General features: G+C 34.1%; 1 long non-coding RNA gene across 1 annotated transcript; it reads right to left on the reverse strand.

Annotated features, from left to right (window-relative positions):
- Positions 1-298: 298 nt before the first annotated feature.
- On the reverse strand, positions 299-5,091 carry LOC149799016 (uncharacterized). The gene is made up of 2 exons (XR_016421066.1): positions 2,778-5,091; positions 299-1,846 (listed from the first exon to the last, which is right to left on the reverse strand). It is a non-coding gene; the product is annotated as an uncharacterized LOC149799016 (long non-coding RNA).
- Positions 5,092-5,100: the final 9 nt, after the last annotated feature.

Here is a 5,100-nt window from a genome sequence, read left to right on the forward strand (position 1 = left end):
GCTAATATTTATTGACATCTCTTTATCTGCAAGGGAAATTAACATAAAATTTAAAAGTAACTAGAAATGTAATGCTATGACCTTTTCTGTTTAAGATTTCTAGTTAAGCGAAATATTATCCTCAGTAATCAGTAATGGTCTCAAGGCAAAATGTTATGTAATCAAGTATATTTTGTACTGTACTGTTTGCCGTTACTACACCGCATTGATTGTTTAATTTAGATGCAGTAGACCGTATCAAATACTAGGTCAGTTTAGAAATACATATAAATGCAAGCTAAAAACAATAAATCATGCACGAATGTTGTAAATATAATATCAAAATATCTCGGTTAAGCTTTACATTGTCTTGATATTTATAACAAAGTTCGTGCTGGTATCGATTACATGACAATATAAGACCTTCAAAGGAAGACTAGATTATTTTAAATTGAACACTTTCAACAACGTTTATGTTCTATACAGAACAAGATTGCTAGGTCATGTGAACAGATTGTTAATGAAAAAATTCATTCATTCATTATTTCATTCGTTAACTACGTCTCTTAGATGAAATAAAATGTCATATAAATCAATAATATTGCACTATTGTCAATGCCACCAAACTTATCAATTAGTAGTATTGACTAAAATGTCATATCAATCAATAACATTGCACTATTTTTCATGCAACTAAACTTATCAGTTAGTTTTAACAATAATAACATGTACAAATGGCAACGACAAACGTAATACAAATGAAAATTGACAATGGTTTATTGCACATTCCATTACAGACTATATAATTACCGTTGCACCCGTAAACTTAATCACAATTATAACGACGTTTAATAATGAGGTTGAGTAACGTGAATTTTAAAACATCCTATAAGACTAGTCCTCATTCATGGTAACAAAAACAGAAGTTCGCATGTGAATGTGTATATATATATATACGATTTATTAACAAATAGAGATAAACAGTTTTAGTAATATTAGTATTATGTATAATACACGCTTATTAGAAGAAAAGAAAATAAATTACAAAAAAAAAAAAAAAAAAAAAATTACAAAGATAAATGTAATCAACATATATACTAGTATAATCTTTATAGCTGTTAAAGTGGTTATCAGAACTCAATTTATTTAATAAAAATATGATAAAAATATGGTGTGCATTACGGTTACTATCAAGCATTTTATAAATAATTAATCAAGTATTTTATAAATAATTAATCATATTATATTGATAATTAATTAAAAATTCAATTTCAATTTTTAAAGAATTAGTAAACTTATTTTTATGTAGATGTAGAATATACATTCGAGTCCTCGTTCTTCTTTGCAAAGCCGAAACAGCTTCCAAGATTTACTGTTCTGCAGAAAGAGTTCCTTTTCGACAATTTCACTTTCTTCGACCCTTTTTTTCTTAGTCGGATTAACTGTTTGTCACTGCTTTGTTCATCGCTTGAATTCGTAAAGTTGTTACAATTATTGTCTAGATCCTTTACAGTAATATTTTCACATGTTTCCGCAACATATTCCACTGTTTGACCATCGATAATCTCGTGTGTAAAATCTCTCTTGAACTGATTACACGCAAGCACAGTTTCATCACCACAATTTACATCCTGTTCACGATCACAATATAGTCCCGTTTCAGGATCACTCGTTACTTCCGGCTCTTGATAACACACTAGGTCCGCGTTATGCGATGCAACCATTGTTTCATCGAAAGTGAAAAATCCTTCAGATTCCTCCTCTGCTGTTGCTGGTTTTATGTGAAAATAAAATTCTTCTGGGGGTCTAAAGTTAATTTCCAGCTTTCTGATAGACATTTCCTCATCTATATGATGTATGTAATAACCTGAAAGGTGAATACAATTTAATTACGACAACGAATATGAATTGTCCAAATGAAACAGAACTTCGGTCCCTGAACATACAAGAAATATTCTCCATAACTGGTGAAGTTCAATTTCTTACCTTTCACAATTCAAGTGTTATCAATGTATTTTCCTTAGCAGTTCACTACATATATTTGGGACTTAGACACCGATTATGTGATTTTATTTCAGTTTATAAACAGATGTTTTGCGCATGAAACAAATTCAAGTTTCATTTTGTACACGTATAGTATAAACAGTATAGCTTTTGTCGATAGGCTATTAATTAATTATTTTAAAAACGTTTTGAATTTATTCCACATTTTGAAGAATATAGAATGCGTTTGACTATACAGCGCGTACTAACGTATTCGCATATGAATATTTAACTTTCATATGGTTTTGGGCTTCCGAGATCTTGCTGACTGAATTAATCCCCTATAAAAAAAATATTTAGCTTTCGTCTGATTTTAGGATTCCCAGATTTCGACGACTATCGTATTCGTATACTAAAATTTGTATCGTTCGTATGGTTCAAGCTTCCCAGATTGTGCTGACAGTATATAGGTGTGGGGATGGTTGGTTAGGTGTGCAATCAGACGGACTGCCTATAAGGAAGAGAAGAAGTCTGTCTACCTTATGTATAATAATCTGGTTAAGAAAGAAGGGAAGCCACTCCATCTCAATTTTCTTTACGTTTACCTGCCTAAAGGGGAATTCATTTTACCCGTCCAAACCGTTTTTCAAGTCTGAACGGACCTAAGTAACTTTAACACACATTCAGTTCCAGATAACTAAAGATCCAAGCAACATATTTGTTACACGAGTAGATCAAATACACTAAGCTGATTTCATCCTGTTAATGGTTTGTATTTATCTTTCCGGTTATCTACTTGATCGGTACAAGCATACCTCTGTGATGATAAGGCTGTATAAACACCATCCCCGTACTCAGACGATGTAATAAGAAACATCTTTCATCCGGTTTCTCCAGATGTGGTCGACTGTTCTGGTACATCTGTAAAACACAAACAAACCCATGGCACTTCCGATAGACACTAAATTGGCCATTAGAGAAGGGAAAAGTACAACCTATCATGTTACTGAAATCTTTGGATCCTATTGCAATATTATCTAAGTATAAGTAGTAAAAACTGCAATATATAAGCATAGAGAAAAAGAAGATAAATTTAATCAGCAAACAGAAGACCGGATGTTTGAAAGTCGGACATGCGGTTGAGTACTATTAATGTAGACTTGACTCCAGGTTCATTATATCAGTTGAGATATCCGATATTTGGATGTCGTCTGTGCATTTTGTTGAATATATTCTAGACTTCCGTGAACTCTATAAAACATTATCAAACACACGCACGCACATGTACATGCATACTTTCATTTACACACACACACACACACACACACACCCATGAATCAAACCCGCGCCGCGAGTAACGACATCATTCACGTAACTCTTATGTATCAAAAGCTCTAATCCACTTGGTGATGGGCACATTATCCAAACGAATGGAACAAGGACGAAAGGAAGGGCTCGAAGTGCACGTGAACCAACTCGCCATGCAAACGTAACTTACGAATCACCTATATGCACAAAAACCCACTGGATATTTTTTTTATGAAAAATGCGATAATATGAAGTTACAAATTAACACCTATATGACAAAGAGAGATGGGTCCCGGGTGGCCAGGTCAGTGGTCTAAGGTGATCGCCTGTACAGATCAATGACATCTCACCTCTGTCGTCATGGGTTCGTATCTCTTCTCAGCCAACGTGGGTTTGTGCGAAAGCTTGTTAGTAGCTTCCCTTGGGTCGGTGGTTCTTCCTCAGGTTTTCCCTGGTTCTTCCTCCACCAAATATGCTGGCCGCCATGTATAGCCTATTAAGCTATGAAAATAGCGTTAAGGCCACAAAAACAAAACAAAACAGAAATGTGCCCCACACTACTTATGTCAAAGAAATTAATATAAAATGGATCCTACATTGATCATATGAAAGAAATTAATACTGAATGACACCAATATAAACAAATTTCTTAAAGAATTATAATTCGCTCGAAGTGGGAATCTAAACCGCGCCGCAAGTAATGGCAGTCACTGAATAGTTCTCATTCATCCACTAATCAGCTCAGTCATTTGATTTAGACATCAAGGGGATGAGTGCTTACATTCTGTTTGGCACAAAGATGTCAATGTCGATCTATCTCTATGTACATCAATTTGCCCTTATATTTATATCATTTATGTTGAACCGATGTTTCAAACGGACGTTAACGGTAATTGCTCGTCGTTTAACTATATGCCTCAGGTAGCGTCTGCTTTTCATGTAACTGAGTTTTATGACTTTATCTCAGTCATCTGAGAGATAATCTCCAGCGATGAGCAGCAGGGAACTAAATGCAAACATCTTTCTAATGTGTTTGCCCATATACAATACAAGAAGACATTATGCCGCAGATAGAGCATGGTTGATGAACATGCTGTTGATGATTAGTAATGGTTTCAGTAATAATAACAACGGTAATGTTGTTTGGACTGGTGGTGGTTGTGGTCATGTTAGTCGTAGTAGTTGTAACAGCGTTTATAGCTGTTATATTAGCGGTAATGTTTATAATTACTGCGCGAGTCTGTATAATTAAGTCCTTCCCAAGTTATTGGTTAAACCTTTCTCTCTTCAAATTTTACTAAACATCCCTTAAACTGCTAAGATTATCCTTGCGGTGGGAATGTACTGTTATGATTCTATGGTCATAAACTAAGTAACATAAAGAAGTAAATCCAGCAAGTTGTGTAAAACATAGCATAATTTAATTATCAAAATTATTAATGAACATGTAAGAGGAACTTACAGTATTATGAAGTGAAACCAGAATAATCATGAAAGAGTTATAAACTTCAGAACCGGAAATTTACTGGTCCGCCAAGAATCGGAACGTTGTCAAAATGGCGTTTTCCAGAACTCCTTGTGAATAATTCACAATAGTTCCAGAACAATATTATTGTCCAGAAAATGAGCACCTTCTATTTCCACTGTACAGTTCAAATAAATGTTTTTCCTCTCAGATAATATCTACGTATAACATACAACAGGGCTGCAGACTTGATGCTTCAACAAGTCCACAAGTAATAAGAATGACTCCAAAATAGGAACGAATTGGATTACTCAGTTCTCTCCTTATCTTATGTACACCTTATATTACCACATTATTTCAAAACA

The sequence above is a fragment of the Sinohyriopsis cumingii genome, chromosome 5, assembly GCF_028554795.1.
Source record: "Sinohyriopsis cumingii isolate HCF-2022 chromosome 5, ASM2855479v2, whole genome shotgun sequence".
Lineage (NCBI taxonomy): Eukaryota > Metazoa > Mollusca > Bivalvia > Unionida > Unionidae > Sinohyriopsis > Sinohyriopsis cumingii.